General features: G+C 45.4%; 1 long non-coding RNA gene across 2 annotated transcripts; it reads left to right on the top strand.

Moving 5' to 3' along the window:
* Positions 1-556: 556 nt before the first annotated feature.
* On the top strand, positions 557-20,172 carry LOC135451694 (uncharacterized). 2 transcript variants are annotated; one of them, XR_010441405.1, is made up of 3 exons: positions 557-788; positions 16,741-16,816; positions 16,917-20,172. It is a non-coding gene; the product is annotated as an uncharacterized LOC135451694 (long non-coding RNA). The 2 variants fall into 2 exon arrangements; XR_010441404.1 differs by having other exon boundaries at positions 567-788; positions 16,737-16,816.
* The last annotated feature ends 1,764 nt before the right edge of the window (positions 20,173-21,936 follow it).

The raw sequence follows: 21,936 nt of genomic DNA, 5'->3' as shown, positions 1-21,936 counted from the left end.
TTGATTTACCTGGATCTGCTAGAATCCAGGTATTGGGAAGTGAGAGAAGAGGACAATGATCTCACTGATTTGTTGATACCCCTGTAAATAGCTTTTAGATAGTCATTGGTATCAGTAAAGCATAGGCATGACTTAACAATTTCATGTAAAGCTTATGTAATATAATTCTGACCATCATCTACATCTCACTTGCCACAACCACTTTAACTATATTTATGTTTTCTAGAAGAGAGCTCTTGGGGAAGCAAATGCCCTTGATAGGGCAAGACATGGATTTTACCGGAAGGCTGGGTTTCTGTATGTATCTCGTAGCCTAAAGTTGTGTATTCTCAAAGAAAGCAGGGTTGTGTTGTCATTTTATTGTAAAACTTCCGTAGCTTCTTAGTGGTTTCTCACGGTCAACTCCTCACACCACAGCCAACAAACTCCAGCTCCCTCCTCACCCAGCTCACCCACTCTTTATAGCACTCATCCTTATTGGACACAGCTGTGGCCTGTTAAGGGCAGGCCTGTTCCTAATCTTTGGTGATTGGTACAGCTGCAACTCCTCAGGGGTGAGACTGCCTTCTGCACTATCTCTATTCTCTTACATTCCATCCCCCCTCAGAGTTGTCCAGGTTTGTTCACTGACAGTTCTCCTGTTCATAAACATCTTCTGGCGATGACTGGATCACTTAGAGCTGCTGCTGAATTGGTGTCATGACAGGAGTTGTTGCACTCATTGTGATGAGCTTTAAACTTCAGCTGCCAACATGCCATGATCAAAGAATTCATTGGATCTGCTTTGGGTGAGTCGGATTTTTATTTCAGACAAGGTCAAAACTGGATAAATTCCTAAATACTGAATTATTCACTGCTGAACTTTTCCTCTCTAGTTTTAAATGTCTTGGACAAGAGCTGCTGCCTTTTACCCAGAGGTAGAAGAAGATGGGCAGTTTTACTCCCAAAGCAATCCCAACCCCTAGGTGGTCAGTTGAAGCTGCCTTAGAACTGGATGGTGCTTGGTCTTGACAAAATATGAGGTTTAGCTTTGCCTACACAGTTGGAGTGTGGGACCATGGGGAGTGTAGGAGTGCTTAAACCCTGACTTTAATTATCTGTACATTGTGATGAGGAAGTTGTTGTTCTGCCTGTCAGACAAATAAGAAAGAGCCCACACAACAAAACCATTTGAGTCTGATGAACCTTTCTGTCTGGGGGCATTGTTTTTGTGGACCTGTGAAAGCCCAGGGATATGTAGGCAGAGCCTAATTAACTACAGCTCTTGAAAGAGAAACTTTGAAATGATTTGTTGAAAACTGGATATGTTTTTCATCTTTCAGCACTGTGGCAAATTTACTGTGGGTTTGCTTTCTTGAACTGATCTGTGCAAAGTTTAACTGATTATATCAGCTCCTCCATACTCACATTAGCCCCAACTTCTACATGCGCTCATTCAATGGGCTGAGTTATTCTTGATAGATAAAAAAATCCTGGCAGATGAAACCAGATGCCACCCCTGTGGAAGAGAGCTGTCCTGGAGCTGCAATAGCTGATGATTTGCCATTTCTGCAATGAGATGATTTCCAGAGCCCTCTTCTCAGTCTGCAGATACAATGGCCAGTCTGGACCCTTTCAGAAGAGCTGGCCTTGCTCCTTGGGCAGGGCCAGGCCTCCTATTTGGATATTTAGGGGTAACAGCAAAGGCCCAGAGGAGATGATGCATGAAATCCTATAGAGGGGAGCAGGGGGGTTCACTGGGATGGTGAAATCTGGGATGGGATGCCAGCAACAGGCTGACTGTCCTGGGTGGGGAAACCAGGGCCAGAAGGGTGGGGAGAGCAGTCCTAGTTATGAGGGTTGTACCTCCCCAGGTCACTGCCATGCTCTAGTGAGTGGGGAGCATTGTCAAACCCCCGTGGAAAGGGGGATCAGAAGGAAATGAGGTTTGCATTGATTTTGGCAGTGGTAGAGCTCAATTTACAGATGTGAGCAGTGAGAGGTTCTGTACATACCCTGTCACAAACAATTGGAGACCATGAACCAAGTGACTGTGTGCCCCACAGAATCAAAGCCTGAGAAAAAGGGTGTCTGAGGATGGGTCATTTGTAACTTTAGTTCTGTGGCACATCTCTTCTGAAACTTCTCATGTTTGCCTTCTGAGCCTTTGAGATTCCTATGTTCAAATTCCTATTAATTTCAGGCCCTGGAGAGACTTGCATATTGAGAGATGTGATTCTAATAAGTAAATGACATTATAAGTGTACCTGGCTTTATTAATAACACCTGTTATTGTGAGATTTGGCTTCTTCAGCATCACAAGGCACTGAGCCTAGACAGATATCCCACTCCATCTTGTGGGATAGAGCCCAGTTTGGATATCAGAGCTCAGGGTGGTTATTTATACAGAAGGGGAAAAGGTGTCAGCAAAGCAAATAGTGTTGCTTGCAGATGGAGCATACATTGTAGGACATGCAGTAACAATGAAGGTCTCACACCAGCAAAAACTGAGGAATATTGAAAATAGGGAAATCAAACAGGAACTTAGGAAGTGTGGGAATAAAAGAAAATCAGGAAACCAGTTAAAATCTAAATGGAATACTGTTTCTGGAATCAATATTTTTCATCTCAAATGTTGGTTCTACAGAAGATGCTTTTTTTTTAGTTGCTCATTAAAAAGGGTCCTCCTGAAGAGCTATTGTTCCCTGGGAAATCAGATGTGTTGTGTAGTCAAATATCATATTAAAAATAGAGAAGGAATTCTGGACAGATGTGGAAGCAAGAAAGCAAAAAACTCAGAAGAGGTTATTAAAAGCCACCCAGAGAAAATGGCCATGGGAGGTGGATTACAACACTGAGAAGCCATCAGCAACAAGAAATCCTCTGGGACACCAAAGCCTGGGTCTGCACGTAATCCTGAGCACCTGGGAGCCTCTGAGCTCCCTCCCTGGAGTCCCTGCCTTGTGCATGAGGACAGCTGATGGCCTTTGCTCTGACATTTCTATTGCTGGAAGCACTCTCTGTGGGAAGGGCTGGAAAGGTTTAAAAACAAGTCTGAAATTTCTCCCTATTCTCCAGACACATTTTTTTCTCTTAATTGCAAAGCAAGTATAGGCTTTTGGGGTTTTTTTAATGACTGATTCAGCCAGCCATTTAATCTTTTGCTCTCTGTGCTCAGCAAAAATGTGAGTTTGTCTGGAAAAATAATAATTGGAGAAAGATTAACACAAAGGACCAGAACAAACTGAGATTAAAGGGTGGGTTCAGGAATCTTTCTCCAGCCCAAGTCAACAGTACCCAGAAATTGTCCAGCAGTTTTGGCATAAATCAGTGTCTTTGGCACAAATCAGTGTCCAAGCCTGATCCTGTGGCATTGCAGGGTGGGTGTTCCCTCCCTCAGGCCCTCTCATCTGAGCACATCCTGGCTGCTGCCTCCTTGGTGCTCATGAGTGATCCCAGTGTTGTGCAGGAAAAGGCACCACAGTTTGCTGGTCAAATCATCAGATTCTTCTCTCCCTTCTGTCCCCTCAGTTTGTGCTTGGGAGAGCTAGCCAAGGCTCTACCCAGGGCTGCAGACAATGCCTTCCTCACACAGCAAAGCACCAGGGAGCTCCTGTAATGCCAGAGCTGGCTTCATTAGGTGTGTCATCATTAATTATTGACAGAGCGCTCAGAGATGGGATTCTGATAGTTCTGTTCTTTGTTTCTTTTATAATAAAAAGAAGAGCTTCAGAAGTTAAATTTTAAAAGTTTAGAACTTTACAGAGGTGCCTATTCTCCCGTGCCTGAGGGGATGAGTTTCTTTCCTTCTAAGGTCAGAAATTAGTTTCTCTTTCATCTTCCATCCTTGATCAGGCACTGTGGGATTTCCAGAGGGCTCTGTCCCATGGAAGCTACATCAGATGGCTCCAGTGCATCAGGCAGGAGCTGTTCCCACAGGTTCCAAAGGCAGATGGGTAGCTCAGGCTCTGGTGCAGGGATGAACTGCTCCCTGCTTCCCAGGAGACACCAGCAGGATGCTCAGCATCCCTCCTGCCTTCACTCCATGCCCATGAAGATGGAATTACCTGTTGCACTCCCTGCTCTGGCAGCCTGATCTTGCCCGTCACGTCCTTTGTGCAGGATTCTGAGTGTCCCTGTGAAGCTGCTCTGAATTTTGAGAGCGTGGCTCCTTGTGTCCTCAGAGAGACAAAGACATGCCCTTCTTTTACATCCAGCCTGCTGGGAAACAAGGTCAACCTGATTGTTGTGGAACAGATGGCTTCCTTCCATGGAGTGGCATTTCCCTGGCTAAATGGAGCCTGACTAGACATAAATATCAAATGTAGCTATATGTGGAGCTATAAGTATAGCAATGGATTGTAGGGTTACGAGAATTTAGAGCTGCTGAAGAAATTATTATTTTTTCCCAAAAAAATCAGTCAGCACTTATTGTAAGTAGTTCATTTTCTTTATCTTCAATAGTCATCCTTTAAAATAAGTTAAAATAAGAGGTGACAGGTTAGCCCAGTTCCCCTGGGAAGGTTTTCAGTGAAAGATGCCTGGGAGCAACTGCACGAGAAGAGTTTGATATATTCTGAGCCATCTGCCCCAGTGGAGTGAGGGTTTGTTGAGTTCTGTGGCAATGTGAGCTAAACCAGATCTGATCTGGATACAGAAACAGGAGATTGATGGGGAAATGTGGGTTATGAGGCTGGAAAAGGTACAGGTGAATTAATGGCACACAGAAAGACAACCTTACTGTTCCCTAGTAAATGCATGTTGCTGCCAGTTATGCTTGTTTTTTTCAAAATATAGAGAATAATTGTGCCCCAGATCCCTGTCTGACTGTATTGCAGCATGCCTGTGGGGGTTAGGGGGAGTATATGTCTTATTCATGCATTCGAGCACTACTTGAGGTTTCCTGGTTTTTCAGGGTGTCTGTATGCATTTCCTGGTCCTATAGAAGTAATTTAGATAAAATTAATTAATTGTTTCTAATGCTGTTGTGCAGGAGGGAGCCTTCAGAGGCCCATTCCAGCTCTCTTTTCATATTGCTAGAAAAGCAGTGCAGGTCCCTGCTGCAGGGTGTTCTACTCCTGTGTGAGAGAGTGGCCTTGGTGGCATGGGGAGCTCTGCCTTTCCAAGAGGGGCATTCAGAGCTCTCCTCTCCAGCTTTATCTCTTTATTAGCTTTTTCAGAAAAAGCAGCAGCAATCCAATGTAATCTGGTTGGTGTTAGAGGCCCTGGCTCAGCCAGGGCGCTGGCTCAGTAAGGGGAAATGCTGCTTCATGACTCACTTCCACTTCTGTGCACTGAGTCACTGTCCATCCCTCTGCTGGAGTACCTGAGAGGGTCTGGCTGCATTCCTGGGCCCTTGGAGTCTACCTGGCTTCAGTGAACTGGAGGGAGTTCACTCAGAGACAGGGGAGCTGCTTGTCCCTTCTGAACCACCATGAACCACAGAGATTAGCCAGTGTGTTTGAAAGCCTGGCTTAAAAATGTTCAGGTTTCCTTTGGCTAGTGGGTCACAGCTGAACAAGGACTGAAACACAGCCATGAGGACTTCAAAGGGGCTCACATCTGAGCTAGAGCTGAATTTCTCTTTCACAATTTCCAGGGCAGAAACAAACCCCAATAAGGATTTTAAATATCATCAGCCTTGCAAGTCAAGCACCAAGCTGAAGTGTGCAGTGAAGGAAGGACCTTGACTGAGTCCATATTTATGAGCCTTTGAGCTCCTGTGTCTGAGCAGGAGGGGAATAACCATCAGGAACATCTCCAGCCTGCCTCAGCTTTCCTCTTCCCAGGTTTCCTTCTGGCTCTTTGAGCTCTTTTTTCATCTGCTGGTTCTGCTTCCAGAAATGCTGCTAGCTCCCCACTCTTTGTCTTTCCAGTCATGGTGACTGCATCCCACAGGTCTCCCTGGTCCAGCTGCAAGTCCAGAAGCTGATGTGGTTGAATATCACAGGGCAGAATATCATTATGGCAGTGATATTCTGCCCTGTGACAAACAGAACAGAATAGCGCTGGGGATACAGCCCCTGTGACAAACACAGAACAGAGTATCACTGTAAGCAGGTCTCACTGTGTTATATAAGGCAGCAAGGAAATTAGCAGGAAACAAAGCCAAACCTGGCTCCATGAAATCTGATTAGTAGTTTTTGCTAGTGAATGCTGGCAGCACAGGGATTTTGGGTTGTTTCACAGAGGTTGGCTGATAGTGACTGAGGCTGAGCAAGGATTTACATCTGCTGTGCCTGAAACAGTCTTGATGTTCATGTGTGGATTTAAACATTCCCCAAGTCTGTGCAGAAGTGAGTCCCTGAAAATTAACTTTCAAAGGCTGGAAATACATTTCCCAGATCCCTGATTTTTATGGCCTTGCTCATTATAGGAGGCATCCTTCCCTCTGATTAAGGTCTTTATGAGCTATGTATTGCCAGATGAACACAAATAAATAAGACTGATTGATGAGTTACCAGCCCTTAGAAATTCTTGATGATTGATGCAGTCTTGATGTGGTTTGGGTTGCACCTCCAGTGCAGCTGCTTGAAGCTCTTTGTACCCTCCTGTACCTCTCTTTTCCCTCTGGGAGGGAGAAGGGACTGTTCCTGAAGCCTGAACCTGGCTTCTGAATTCCTGCACTCTTTCAAGTTTGTTTTATTTGTTATATTTGACTTCATGTCTCTTGAAGTGGCTTATTGGTGGGATATGAATATTGAGGAATATTAGTGCTTCTTGTTCTTAGTTCTACAGCTGCATTTTAGTTAGACCTCTTTTCCATCATTTAACTCATATTACAAAACAGTGTGTTTTGGAACAGAAAATTAAATGCTATAAATCAATCTGAAAACTAATAGCCACCAGAAGCTAAATTTAAGTCTGTGAGCAGCCCAGGGGTTTGCTATTTGGGCAGGCAAGTTTTCAGCCAACTCTGTGGATGAGATGCAGAGAGGTTGCATCACTGCAAGGCTCTGGCTGGCAGAACATGCCACAGGAGCAGAGCAGGGTTGCTTAGCGACTCGTGAAGGATGATTAACCCTTTCCCAGAACCCCCACATCCCTATGGAAGCCCTCCTGAGCCATCAGTCTGGACAATAATTGAATATGAAGAAACTACTGTAATATCTTTAGCTATTAGATGTATTGATGTATTAATCATTAATGTTTAATGAAGGACTGTCTTAATCTTACCATTAGTTACTGAAGGAGATCACTAAATCAAAAGCCATCTGTCCATGGTATGACGTGTAATTATTGCAAAGGAAGGCTCAGCTAATTACAGTAAAGGTGGAGCAAGAAGTGATTAAAACTATTTTGGGACTGATGGTGGTCATTGCCACTGCTGCTATTTCTTCATATGAACTCAGGTACTTCTAAAATTTCAGCTGGATTTAAAGGCTGAGCCCATGCATTGACATCACTCTTGCATGGGGTACCTTGAAGCAGAGTTTGGTACCAGCAGCAGCTAGGGAAATTCCTCACCTCTCATCCCTTTCCAGTGCAACAGAGACATTACAAAGGCCATTTCAGCCTGAAACCAGTCATTTTAATTAAAAATATAATTGATCTTTTATGTTGATGAAAACATTGTGTTCTCTTGTTTGAATGGTGCCTGAAATTGAGCATGAGCTGATAAGCAGGAATGTGTGGGTGTGGTGGGTTGGATTTTACCTGGTGTCACCTTTTGCAAATAGCACAGAGCAGAAATCTTCCAGAGTGTCACTAATGTGTTCCAGCACTTGGGCTGGCTTTTTCAAAATGTGATCACTTTGGGTGGTGTTCACCTTGTGCAGGTTGAGCTCTCTTAATGTGCAGTGTGCAGTCAGGTGAGCTGGGGGCAGCCAGAGCAAGAGGAGCAGCTCTGACCTCTCTCAAACTGCCCCTGGGGTGGCTGGGCTGCCAGCCTGGGAATGGCATTGACTGCAGCCCCAGAGAGTGCTGGGCGAGAGGAGCCCAGCCTGGAGGGGAGTCTGAGGAGGGTCATCCTCACAAGGATGGCTTCCCAGTGCTCGCCGTGCTGCTGAACAACAGTGGCAGAGCAACGTGGAGTTCCACTGCAGCAGTGGGAAAATCCCCCCATGGGAACAGAAGTTAAAGCACAGAGAGAGGATTTTAAATGGCAGTGGTCACTCTCTGTGATTTCAGTTGGTAATAAAGGCAAGAATTCCCCTGGAGCAAGAATCACTCTTGGTTTCACCTCTCTCCCTCTCCCTTGGTTTCACCTCTCCCATTGCAGCAGGAGCAATGAGTTTCTGTGACTATTGACCCTTTGTTCTGGTAACGTGAGAGAAGCTGGGGGCTGAGAGCAGCTCCATGTGCACCCCCAGCACCTGTGTGACTCAGCTTCATCAACAGGGAAAGCCACCTGAGCTGGAAACATTTTGTATCTGGGAATGTAGAGATTGTGTTCTCTCCTGTTTGCAGATGGGTAGCTCTGTGCCTTTAGCAGAGACTTACCAGGCATTAGAATCAATCCAGGTGACAAGCTGGCACGAAGATAACCTTTGCTGCGACATAGCCAAGTGCAGGCCCTGTGTTTCTTAATTTGTGCTTATTCTGTGTGCTGCTATCAGGCAGATGCAGACACTGCTGCTGATCGTGTTTCCTGTGTTATCCTGATGCATTTCAGACCCTGGGCTCCAGAGAGCAGCCTGTGTGACAAACAAGCTGCCTGTGTGCCATGTGGGGTTTTGCACTACTGCTTTTTGAGTGAGTCCGTGCCACTGAAGGATCTCCAGGGAGAATAGTGCTGTAACAGAGGCACAAAACAATGCAGATATTTCTGATTGTTAGGCAGATTATTTACTGTTGTTTTGAACACGCTTTCTTAACTTGCCAACAGCAAAAAGAAACTTGTGTGACTGATATCTGAGCTGTTTTCTTTCACTGTTGTCAGTAAGGAGATGGAGCTGCCGAACTGGGATGTTTGGGTGTTTAGCTGGAATGGATGGATTTGACTTGTCTGAAATAGGATTTCTGGTGGTGCCTGTCAGAGGCAGCAGCCATCCGTCTGTGCTGTGCTGGCTGGCTGTCACACAGTGGGGACAGCATGCATTATCACCCTGCTCTGTCCTCCCTGGCAGGCCTCAATCACGCCAGCTGTGGTGCATTTCTGAGCAAGTGATCCTGCGCTGGGGCTCCCAGTGGTTCCTGAGCGGAGGAAACCTCAGATCAGTGCTGTGGACAGAGAGGCCCAGCAGTCAGCTCAGTGCTCCAGAGGGGGAGCAAGCACAACAGGGCTCCCCTGTGTGGGATTCACATTCTCTGAACCTGAGAGGAGCAGAGAAGAGAACGATCCAAACAATTCTTATCTCATTGGCTGCTCCTGTGCTGTGCCAAAGTAGAGGGCAATGTGGAGATTGTTTACCCAGAGTGATGGGGTATTTCCTTGCCTGTCAGGGCCAGACTGTCAGTCAGGAGACAGTCACAGGGTTTTGTTCAGTTGAGTACTTGTGCAGTTTCAGCTTAGATGCAGTGTAATATAGTACAGAATAATACAGTGTAATAAAGTAATTAATTAGCCTTCTGATATCATGGAGTCCTGCTCGTCATTCCTGCTGCCAATCAGGTGAAATTCTTCTGATACTCCTGGTGCTGGGGAGGGGCAGGGCTGAGGCAGCAGAACCCTGGGAGAGGCAATGCTGCTCTCCTGTCCGTGCCTGCCCCTGGCACTGCCCAGGGCTGCTGGGCACAGCACTGAGGGCTCACCCCGCCCTGGCTGCACCCCCAGTGTCTCTGTGCTCCCATCTCTGCCTCAGGGGCTCCATTCGATGCTCCTGGCAGGAACAGACCTAGCTGGCATTGGTAGGGCCATAGCAAAGCAAGGTGGTGGATGAGTCTGGTTGCCATTGGGGAAATTCCTGGCATTTCTTGTACCTGTTCTGACTCAGGTCTGGTGTGGCTTTGTCTCTGTAGGAGAGCCTGGTCTGTGGAAAGGCCGTGATGTACTTTGACAGTGAAATGTGACAGCACATGGATGTGCAGGGGCTGTGTGGGGCTCAGGGTGAGGCTGGGGTAGGGCTCAGGTATTTCTGTGGGCTCAGGCAGCCTTGGTTTGGCTCTGGGTCCCCCACAGTGTGTGAGCACACTGGTACCTGGGGCTGATGCTCACAGTGCAGCCCTGGCTGTTTGTAAAGCTCTGTCCAGCCCCCTCCCTCCCTCCTGTGCTGCACCAGGAAAGGAGCAGTGTGCTGCAGAGAGAGCCCAAACACTGGGAGTGAGACAGGGACACATCCACAGTGAGCCCAAACACCTGGGAGTGACACAGGGACACATCCACAGTGAGACAGGGACACATCCACAGTGAGCCCATGCTGGGGGCTGCCCCTGCCTGCTGTGCACCCTGCTGGGGTAAGCCAGGCCAGCCCTGCATCCCCAGAGCTGGGTTAGTTCCAACATTAATTCCTGTCAGCAAACACACATGTACCTGCCCACAGGGAGCCAGTGCTCCATCTCCCATCAATCCTTCAGTTTAGGGGGGAAATCTGGGTGTGTGGTTATTCATTGGTTCCAGGAGTGCTTCAGCCATGTGAATTGTAAATAAGTGAATGTCACATGAAATTCTAGCCACTAGAATGGGGAAATAAAAGGCAACTAATCTAGAAATTATTGATTTTCTTTTTCCAGCTGTTCATGGTTAATATTTAGCCACCCCTGGCTGTGCTTCAACATGCCTGTGAACACAGAATGCGAGACAGGCAATAAGAAGTGGCTGATTTCATTTTAACATCCTTTAATTAGTGCAGAAAACAGCCAGTTGCCCATATCTGAAGGGGAAGGGCTGCACACTGAAGCATTCCCTGAGATGAAATAAAGTGTGATTCCAGGTGAGGCTCTTCCTTTCAGTGCTGTCAACAGCGAGCCCTGGGGAGTTTGTTCTTTCCAGCTGGATGATAGCAAGTGACAGATTTCTTAATATTTGTTACAGTGTTGATGCCTTTCAGTGCATGGCACATCAGGAGAAAAAGATTCACTGCTCTGAAGAGCTGAACCTGGCCTTTTTGTTCTCACCACTGGATTTCAGTGGTATAGCTTGAAATGTAAAGCCTGTGATATGAGATTATTAAAAGTTCTTTATTTAGGCTGTAAACAACTAGGTTTTAAATTGTGTTAAATTCATTGTGCTTCAGAGCTAGAGCTGCTGTAATGCCACAATGCTGTAGAACAGAAATTTTTGCAGGTAAGTTCTGTACAAAGCCATAGACAGCTGATTTCAGCCACAGCACAAGGGGCCACAGTACATTTTATTATGTGACATTTCTCTTTTCACGTGGTTTATTTTGAGCAGTTTTCTATCCTGTGAGTTGTTTGCCTTCATACCCCCCTCAAAACCTGCTGAAAATTTTATGTCATTTTTTTTTTTATATTAAAGGGGCCTCTCAGTCTTGAATGCTTAATGCTCAGGCTGAGATGGGCAGGGAAAGCTGTCTGTTTGCAGGGACAGAAGCTGGGAACAGGAGAAGCCAGCTCCATTGAAATGGCTTCCCCCTCTGTCTCCAAGAAGTTCCTGGTAACAGATGTAATAGCTGGATGCCTTGATTCTGTCTAAAAATTAATTTCCATTGTATCAGGAGGGGAAAAGTGCTACAGAATCACATAGTTTCAAGAAATTGCATATGCAACAAATGCTATATTGTGAAAAAGAGGCTCTATTTCAGATAAAAATATAATTGTTATTGAGAAAGATCAGAAGAAACCCAATAAATATGTGACTGAAAGTGTATTTGATAATAGAAAAAAATTGTCATCAAACACAAAAGTGTCCCAGTTACAAACATTCAATTACAGACATTAATTTCTTGTGGTCTAAATCACCCAATTCTGCCTGGTAAACATCACCTTTATTTTGGGAGTGCTTTTTCCCCCTGACCCATGTGAAAAATTTCATTTTCCTGGCCCATTTGCAGCAGCCAAGCGTGTGTTTTCAGATGTCACACAGGGTTTGATGCCCTGAGATCCTGGGCACAGGTCATACCTTGGAGCACTGACAGTATCCAGTGATGAGGCAGTGTCCTGTCAGACACAACTGGATGAGTTATTTGTGGCAAACAGCTGATTTAATTTCTCTCCCTTGATGCCTGAATGATCGGCTGTGAGGTTTTGACTGCCAGAGATCTGCATGTGTGAAATGACAATGAGTGTTTTATGCAAATGGCTCCATGCTCTGGATTGCCTATCAGCTATGCAGAGACATTATTTCTCATAATTTGCAGCTCTGCCTGAATGACAGTCCTTGCAAGTCGCTGAAAGAACAGCTCCCAGGCTCACATGGAGCTTCCAGGAGATCCTCCAGCAGTGCCAGGGGTGTGCTCTGAGCACAAACCCTCGCTCAGGGATTTCTGTGCCCTCCTCCTGTTCACTGCTGTGTTCTCTCGGGGGTCTCTGTGGTCAGGATGACCCCGAGATGTGTCAGTCTCTTTTCCCAGCCCAGCAACCAAAGAAGGAGTCAGGATTCTTCTGTTCTGGTTCTCAAGGTTGTTTATTTTCTGTTATCTATAACATTTTTTCCCTGGCCTGCTGAGGTCCATTCAGCAGGTCAGACAGAGGTACACTGCTCGGCCTCAGGGCAGTGTTGTCTTTTTATACTAAAAACTACGTGTATATTATTTACAATTATTTTCCAATTCCTATCACCTATGTTAGACTGTCCATCTCTACCTTAAACCAATCCAAAAGTGCCATCATCACCCAGAAGATGGAGGCTAGGAAGAAGGAGAAAGAAGGAGAAGGCATGCCCAAATTCCTCCATCTTGGGGACCCCAAGCCCCTATTCTAAAAACCCCAAAATTCTACTTTTCACCCTGTGACAAACTATTATTCTACTTAAACTTTTGTGGCTTGTAGATCCTCATATAAGGTTGGTAATTTTTTCCATGGGTCACAATCAAAGGCACAGGGGTCTTGGGCTCTGTGCCAAGGTCTGTGAGCCCCCTGGCAGGGTTTGAGCCATCCAGGGCAGCCAGAGGGATGTCCTGGGTTCCAAAAGAGCTCATTGCTGCCCAGGGATGTCCTGAATTCTGACAGAGCTCATTGCTGGCCAGGGATGGCAGTGCTCCCTGCTGTGAGGGGCAATCCTGAGCCTCTCTGTGCAGAGCTCTGAGCAGGCTCTGGCAGCATTTCCCTGGCTCCAAACCCGGGGCACACGGTGCAGGGAGCTGGGTTGAGCTGGCAGTGGGCAGGGGATGCTCGGGGCTGGCTCTGGCCACAGCACTCAGCACTGTCCCTGCTCCTGCTCACATCCCAGGCTTTTTCTCTGCCCAGGAAGCACGGGAGCTTTGCTGTGCTCCATATGCAGTTCTTCAGCAAGAGGTCGTACATGAGAGAGCTGCATCTTTTGTGACAGTTGTAGCTCTAAATAGGAAATGATTAATATTTCATGGTTATTTTTCTGTAAGACATGATTCTTGGGAGAATGCATCAGCCTGACTTTGCTGGAGAGAATGAGCCTGCCTTGCTGAGCTTCAAATGAAAATGTAGTCAGGCACTGCATGCTAATATTGCTGCTTTAGCTGGAAGCTCTCTGTGTGCCTGACTAATGCCAGTGCCACGGTGCACTTTTGGAAACTTCTCTTTCCCTCATCAGTCTTACCAGTCATCTGCTACTCTGCCTTTGCCTTCTGCACCTTCAGTCTAGTTTTAAACAGCACAAGAGGTCACGAATGTCAGCTGACTGCATCAACTGCAAAATCTTTGACTCTGATCTTTCCTTCTTTATTCGCTTATTTTTTCCTTTCTTGAGTCATAAGCAAACCACTTCAAAATATTTCAGGGTTGCACCAGAGAACAGCAAACAATTGGTCAAGGAAACATTCTTGTCTCTTTGTGATGTGGCTTCCTGTGAAGGTGGCTTTTTAAATGCCTCTAAATAACAAATATTGGCAAATAGCTTACAGAACTTTTGTTCATATAACATTAATGGAATGGTCACAGGGTTACTGTCATTCAGCAGTGAGGTCACCAAGGCTTTGATTGCCCTGGACTGCTACAAGAAAGTCTGCAGGAAGATTATGGAAAGTTTGGTAAGAAAAGCTGCTTTGTTTTCTACTCTGGCAGTTGTTCTGTAGGAGGAGTTACACTCCACTGTAGTAGGAAGCTGTTAAATACTGCAAACCAGGATGAAAGAAACAGAGGGACAGAATTCTACTTAGATATAAAGGTTTTTTAACCTGAACTCAGACCAGAAGAAAATGCTGTATGTTCCCCCAGACTGGTATAATGAGATTTAATCCTTACACAAACAGCTATACTAGAGTACAAACTATTCATAGCAGATTCTGCTGGTCCCAGTCAGGGTTTCATTGGGTTAGACACAGCAGAGAATGCTCAGAAATGTGATGAAGGGGAGGGAAGATTGCAGAAAAAAAAAATATGTTAGAATGTGTCAGCATTGAAGTGGTCTGAGAAAGGTTAATTTAACCATCCTCCACTTCTGTCCCCTGCAAGTGCTGCACTTGTTCTTATTTACAGTCATGTCTGCCTTCTCTCTGTCTGTGCAAAACAGTGGATGTCCCTCCTTGCTGTCACCCAGCAAAACAAGCACTCCCGGCTCTTTCTAGGTTCTTTCTAGCTGTTTTGCAGCTGTAGTTGTTTCTATATCATAGCTGTTCCAGATTATTTTAAGGTATCTTGGTAGCCTCTAAATGAAGCAGAAAGAAATGTATAGGAATGGCAACTACTTTGCAAACCTCTGTACTCACAAGACAATGAAAGTAAGTTTTGGAGAGGAATGATTCACAGCACCCTAACTACTTGGAGACCTCACTAAGGCACAGGGTCATCTCAGAACTTTTGTCTGTGCTGTGTAAGGATTTAGGGACTCAGAAAACTATGTAGCCTGAATTGCTTTGCTTTGCATTGTTTTCTGCCTAAAAAACCTGATCAAACCACCTCTTTGGGCAGTCTACAATTTTCTGCACATGTGGTTATATACTATTGTATTTGGTGATCCATCTTTTTTAAAATAATCCAGCTGATATGTCAAGCAAGACTTGCTCAGCATTATTAAAATTCATGTTGCTTTATGAATTTAAGACTTACTTCAGCACAATACAAAGTATGAATTCAACAGCTACTCTGTAGGTCAGAATAGTCTTAAGCTAATATGCAATATAGCCATGGGAAGATACCAGATTTATCAGTGGATTGTAGGCAGCTTTGTAGGTGTTGCTTTTGATGATCAACAGAGCAATCAAATTTGAATGCTTGTTTTATTATATGTCTGCCTGAAAATTTTTTGCTTGCTTGTGGTTTTTTTTGGCTCCCTTCTCCTGAAGTGTCATTGTTTTGTAAAAGGAATGGTTGGACTTGGTTAAAATAATTACGAAAAGAGGTCTGGTTTGTTTGTTTGGTTTTGTCTGATGCCACTGGCACAGAGAAGCCTCTGCAGCTGTGTTTGGTTTCCAAGTTAATACTGTCTGAGTGTTGCTGTGGATAGATGATCTCTGAGCCCTGGCTGTCTGTGCAGCTGTGAGGAGTAACAACATAAACTTAGTGTTAAGGTTTTTGTCAATACTAATTAAAAATCATGGTTAAGGGCTCTCGTTCAGCAAACACTGACTGCTGCTCAAAGCTCTTAGATATGTTTTTAATTTTGTGCACATTCCAAATATATTTGGTCTCGTTACAGCTGAAGAATATATTTTGAATCCTGTGGGTTTACTGCTTTTTTAAAAGCAAATAAATGGCTAGAATTCATGTGTGCTTGGTAGGTAAAATCAGGAACCATAAGTGGAGTTTTTATATGGATTTACTTTTGGGAGCAGGTTCTGTATTTCTGCTTCCCTGTGCTGGGATTTACTTTGTTATGCTTCTCCCTTCAACTAATTTTTCCTACGATTGCTCTTACATTTAAGCCTCATTTGATACATTTCATATCACTGCTCATCAGCCTAATTACCCTTTGGTGCCACCTCCTTGGCACAGAGCCTCCCAGAGAGGCTCAGTGTTCCTGCCTCAGCTCCTGCACCATCTGCTCCTGCCAGCTCCAGCCTGTGTCTGTGGTTTCCAGAGGAGTTTGGTCTCTGTGCTCTGCTGGCTCAGGCACTGCAGCTGCATCCCTGCCTGCTGCCTTCCCTTACCAGCTCCTGCTGTGTCTGCTCCTCACGTTACAGATCTTCCTCCCCATTTCTTCCTGTCCCATACAAAATACCTCTGTGCTTCGAAAAATATCATAAAATGGGGTTGATGTCCTTCCCAGGCGCTCAGGGGGCTCTGCTTGTGCACAGGACCAAGTCTGTACCTGCCAGGACCACCAGGCACAGTAATACAGGGTGCCCCTGATGCAGGGAGTGACTGGCATCTGACTCCATGCATTCAAGATGCTGAACAATTGCTTTACTGTTGTTATGTTATGTTATGTTATGTTATGTTATGTTATGTTATGTTATACTATGTTATACTATGTTATGTTATGTTATACTATGTTATGTTATACTATATTATGTTATGTTATACTATGTTATGTTATACTATATTATGTTATGTTATACTATATTATATTATGTTATACTATATTATATTATGTTATACTATATTATATTATGTTATACTATATTATAATTATCATATTATTATAATTATTGTATTATAGTATAATTACTATGTGATATATTATTATAATACAATATTGCAATACTATTTTATTATATTATTTTATTATATTATTCTATTACTATATTAAAACGATACTATACTATACTGTACTATACTATACTAAACTAAAAAGATACTATACTATAATTACATACTAAAGAAAACTCGTGACTCTTCCCCAGACAGCCAGGACACAGCTTTTTCCAGCTGGCCAAGGAAACCGAACAATCCTCAGCAGAATCCAATTGCCCAATCACTTCAGGTAACCAATCTCCTTGACACATTCCACATGTGCAAAAGCAACAGGAGCAGCAAGTAGAGATGAGAATTGTTTTCTCTTTCTTCTCTCTGTGCTTCTCCAGGAAAAAGACCTGAGAGAGCCCAGCCAGCAGGGGCCCCACAAAGCTTCTGTACCAACAGGCTTCATTACACTGGGGGAAACCAAGGAGAATCCACCTCAGCAAACAGACTGGTCCTGGCTCCCTGATCCAAAGTAAGCATCAGCAACCTGGAATGGCTGGGTTTGGTTTGTTTGTGTGTTTTTCATACAATAGCATCCTGAAATGGCTACGTACAATTGAGAACCCCATCAATATTACATCTGCAACAGAAGGTGAAAACCTCCTGGTGTGCACAAGGAATCCATTTAGTCCTTCAGACAAGATCTCCAGTGCCAGGCAGAACACCTGGTCTCTTGGTCCATCTTTGAGGTGCTCTGGTGGAAACCCAGAGGCAGCCAAAAGCTCCCTGTGACCCCATATCCACACAGGAGCTCCTGTGAGCCACACTGGGGTGGTGCTGACAGCAATTCACTGAGGGCTTCGTGACCTGATTTTAAACAGCTGCAATGAATTGCTTTTGCCTTGAATTTTAAACCATTTATTCTGGGAGGGCAGAACACTTCTATGATGCAGCATCACGCTGAATGCAGGACGAGCAGATGACAGGATACCTGGTGTTTTTTTGGGACATGGCCCCTGAGTCCTTGGGGATGCAGGCTGCATCTGTGAGCAATTCCTGGGCTGTGCTTTTTGGGCTTTGCAGCCCTGCTGCTGTGGGGATGGACCTGGGGTGATGTTTTGCAGCACAGTGGCAGCACCAGAACTGCTTCAAAATAAAGGCGCCAGCTACAATTATGACAAATGTACCCTCCCAAGTGGAGCCTCAGGGCTGGGAAGGGCACTCAGCTCATCTCAGGCACTTACCAGTCAGGTATGTAAGACAGAAAGTATTTACCTCAGGGGAAAATCACAGCATTTTCACCTGATTATATGGATTTTACTTGCCAGTCAAGGCTCTTATAGCTGAGAGAGGTGTGAGACTGCTATCTAAAACAGCTTGGACATCCAAACAAATGTTCTTCCCAGCTTGCAGAAATGTTAGTAGTTGTCCTGTCGATTGGAGGCTTTTTGGAGAAACAATGTCACCACTTGTATTTTGACTTTTGCCAGAGAAGGGAGCAGCCTGCCCATCAGTCTTTTCGTGCCTCAAGAGACCTCTCCATGACTGAGTGATAAGAGAAAGCAAATTGTACATGTTAACAGAGCTCTTAATATTGCAGTGGATGGATGCCGCGTTGTGCCATGTACCCAGCTGGATGGAGCATGGTGCCTTTCCATGTACACTTGTCCATTGAGGAATTGTGCAGCTCACAGATCACTGTTTGATTTCTCTGCCTCCTGCTGCCCACAATCTGCCTCCTGCACACCTGTTGGATGGCATTACACCCTCAGCAGCCAGGAGTGGGTGTCAGTGGGTCAGTGGGCTGTGCTGGCTCTGTGCTCACCCCTGAGTACAGCCTGCAGCAGTGAGGGGTAAATGATTAACCTGCATCTGTTCTGCTTTTTGCACGGAGACTCTGGGCTTGCCTTCATTCCACAGCCACTGAATAGGGAAGCTGCCATTGAAGCCAGCCAGCTCTCCTTAGGTCTACATCCTGAAAATCAGTGTCAGCACAGCTGAACCCTAAAACAACAAGATTTCTGCTTTAATGCTGATGTGACAAATGCTAACAGCCATAACCACGTGGGAGGACATGAATTTGTGCTCTCTTTTTGATGCAATCACTTGTAATTATGTTGACTAAACTTTTAATTTAGTATATATTTTTTAAAAAGGCCACGTCATGAAGTGGTTTTGCCTTGTCCACACAAGCTAACAAATCAAATTGTTTCCTCTTTTCTTGTAGAAGGAGGGAATTCCATAAGACTGTCTCTGTCCTGTGCCTTGCACTGAGTCTCTTTCGCCTATTTTTGTCACATTCTTGACCAAATACTGGGTTTGATTTTGACCCAGATCTGTATAAATTACTGTAGCAATAGGGTTGGAATTCATGCACAAATGTACTGAGCAAAGGACAAACCTATGGTCACAAAATGGGCTGTGATGAAACCAGGGAAACAAATGACCCTGACAAGGACAATGCACAAGAAAATGGTGATAATGTTTTATGGCACAGAGCGGAGCTGGGCTTTTTGCCCTCCCAGCTTCAGCACATAAACTCTCACATGCTCCATTGCTAAAGCACCTGTTGCCCTGATGGCTTGGGGATGGCAGAACCTTTGCCCATGTGCAGTAATGCCAGCATGCTGGCTCGTGCTTTGGGAATGGCTGGACTCTCAAAAAAAAGAGGAAGTGTTAATTTGGAGTGGCAATTTGGCTCCTCTAACCCCCATTCTGTGTTGTCAGACAAGGCAGCAGATAACAAAATGGGCACTTTTCTGCCAGAGACACACAGATCCAAAATCACTGAGCTTCTTCATGTTTGTGAGTGATTAATGTAAAAATTAATGAGGGTTTAATGTAAGTAAGGAATGGAAATGACTTAGCCCCAAGATCATGAAGTTTCTGCAGAGCAGAATTGCTGAATGACTTAGCAGAGGACTAAATAATGGACCTAATCCCATGCACAGCTGTGAAAGCACTTCTCTCTGTTTATTTAAAATGAAAACTCACATAAATGTGTGTGCAGATCACTGCTGTGCAAACTTTTTCCCCTCCCATGTAGAACTTTTGTGTTCTCTCATGAGAAACCATCACTGAAGGGCAGTCCTGGCTGAGCCAGGTACCCCAAGGTGGCCAAAACCCCAGGCTGGGCACTCACACCAGCTGAGGATCCTGGCAGGAGCAGCTGGCATGCACTGGGAGGGCACAGCCAAACGAGTTTTGCTGGCTGCTGCTGCTCTGGAGGGTTTCAGTTGTGTAATCTCCAATGCTTTGGGGTCAGCCTGTGCAGATTCTCCAGCTGCCACGACAGGGTTGCTTTGCCTCCCTTCCCCATGAGCCAGCAGTGGGGAGCAGAGCAGCTCCCCAGACAAAGCCCCTGGCTACAAGCAGAGTATTGTGCCTCAGCTTTGGCAGAGTGGGCTGGGGCTGCAGTGAAGGCTGCCTCTTCCATGTGTGAATGGTGCTGAGAGCTGCTGGGCTGTGCAGCATGCCCTGGATGACGAATTGTCGGAGCAGGCTGAGAGCAGCAGCCCCAGCCTGAGCACAGCCAGTGCTGCAGCCGAGCCCTCGGGGTGTCAAGGCAAAGGGGAGCCTGCCCCATGCTAATTAAAACTCTTCTCTCAACTTCTCCTTGGCAAAGTGCAAAGAAATCCTCTTTTCATGCCCAGCGACTAAAAATAAATCCTATTTTGGGTTTCAGAAGCAGCCGCATGACTAAATGAGCCCTTCAGTTTCATTCATGTTTGCTGTCTATTAATCTGTTCTCCTCACCCTCAGCAGGGTATGACTCAGGGCTTCACATTGTCTTCCTCCCTGAACTATCTGTGTTTTGACTTTAAATTCTGCTGTCTGACGCAAAGCAGTGCTGAAATCATGACAGTTTGATCCAGCCAGCTCCCAGGAGACTCCTGATCTTTACTGGCTGGTAAATGTAGCACTCAGAACAGCTATGCAGAGCAGATATCGATATTTTTACACCAAATGTTGGTAAGCAGATGTCACAGGCTCGTGAAAAGCCTTGAAACTCCATGGGAGAAAAGATGTGAGTATGTGTGTGGGAGGCCTGGAGACAAAAATAATTCTGTGCTTCTATGAGAAGGCATATATTCCTTAATCCGTTGGTGTTTGCTATTCCTGTGCAGGGGACTCAAAGTGGAGGCTGCTATACTGGAACAAGTGGAGCAGCAAACTCTTTCCCTGTTGGTTCATCTGATGCTTTTGCTGCTTTTCCAGCCCAGGCTCTGCCCTCTGGCCCTGGCTGAGCTGATGGATCCCATGAGCAGGGGATCTCTCCTATGGGGTGGAGAGATTATCCTGAACTTCAGGCATCCCTTAGCAAGTGTAGGACACTGGGCAGGTAATAGCAGTGAGGCAGCAGGGCTGGGCTCCTCCTGCAGGCGCTGGAGAGGCACTGGAAGGGTGGCACAGCCCTAGGGAAGGGCTCTGAGCAGAGGTGACACTGGAGGGGTGGCACAGCCCTAGGGAAGGACTGGGAGCAGGGGTAGCACTGTACAGGGGTGGCACAGCCCTAGGGAAGGATTGGGAGCAGGGATGGCACTGTACAGGGGTGGCACAGCCCTAGGGAGGGCTCTGAGCAGGGGTGGCACAGCCCTAGGGAAGGACCCTGAGCAGAGGTGGCACTGGAGGGTGGCACAGCCCTAGGGAAGGACCCTGAGCACGGGTGGCACAGCCCTGGTGTCAAGGGATGATCTCATGAGCACTGGGGCACACCCACAGCCAAGCCTTGCCTAAGGCTCCTCTTCTGTTATTTTTTTACAAGCAGGCAGCCTGAAATCCTGAGCTTGTAAATGTTGGATAAAAGTCCAGATTTTGGTTTTTTTGTGTTTTTCCTTAGCTTTTCCTGTTCTTGAAATGTCCCCTGAGGGAGGTGTGCAGGACAGGCTGGTGTTAAACCTGCCTAATCTCATTGCAGCGTTGAATAAAGCCCAGTGATCTACAGCCAGTGGATGCTTGCCTTGACATCACTGCTTTTAGAGGACTGTGGTTAAAAACTGCAAAACCCTTATTTTTTTCCTTACAATGCTGTATTTATCCCTCCCCTTATGGCTTTGGAAATGAAATTTGAGCCATTTATTGTGCACTAAATTTAGGGAGGCCAAAAATATTTGCATACAAATATGATAGATCTTTCAAGCATGCAAAATGAGCAGAAAATGACGAGTCTGATGTTGATACAAGCAGAGTTCAAGTATTTTAAAATTAAAATAATTTAAATGAATCTGTATCTATTATGGCAGATGAGCTTTTTCTGAGGCAAAAAACCTCCTCTTTCTCATTATATTCAGAGAAAATGAAGATATTCAAGTCAGATATGGACTGAATTTTAAATGTGACAATGGCATTTATTCTGCAGGAGATGTCACGTCTGTAATGAATTGTAAATTATTTTTAGTTGCCACTAGAAACAGAAGAAGG

The sequence above is a fragment of the Zonotrichia leucophrys genome, chromosome 9 (assembly GCF_028769735.1).
Source record: "Zonotrichia leucophrys gambelii isolate GWCS_2022_RI chromosome 9, RI_Zleu_2.0, whole genome shotgun sequence".
In the NCBI taxonomy this organism is placed as follows: Eukaryota; Metazoa; Chordata; class Aves; order Passeriformes; family Passerellidae; genus Zonotrichia; species Zonotrichia leucophrys.
The sequence above is the reverse complement of the archived record's forward strand: the minus strand, read 5'-3'. Positions and strand labels throughout refer to the sequence as shown.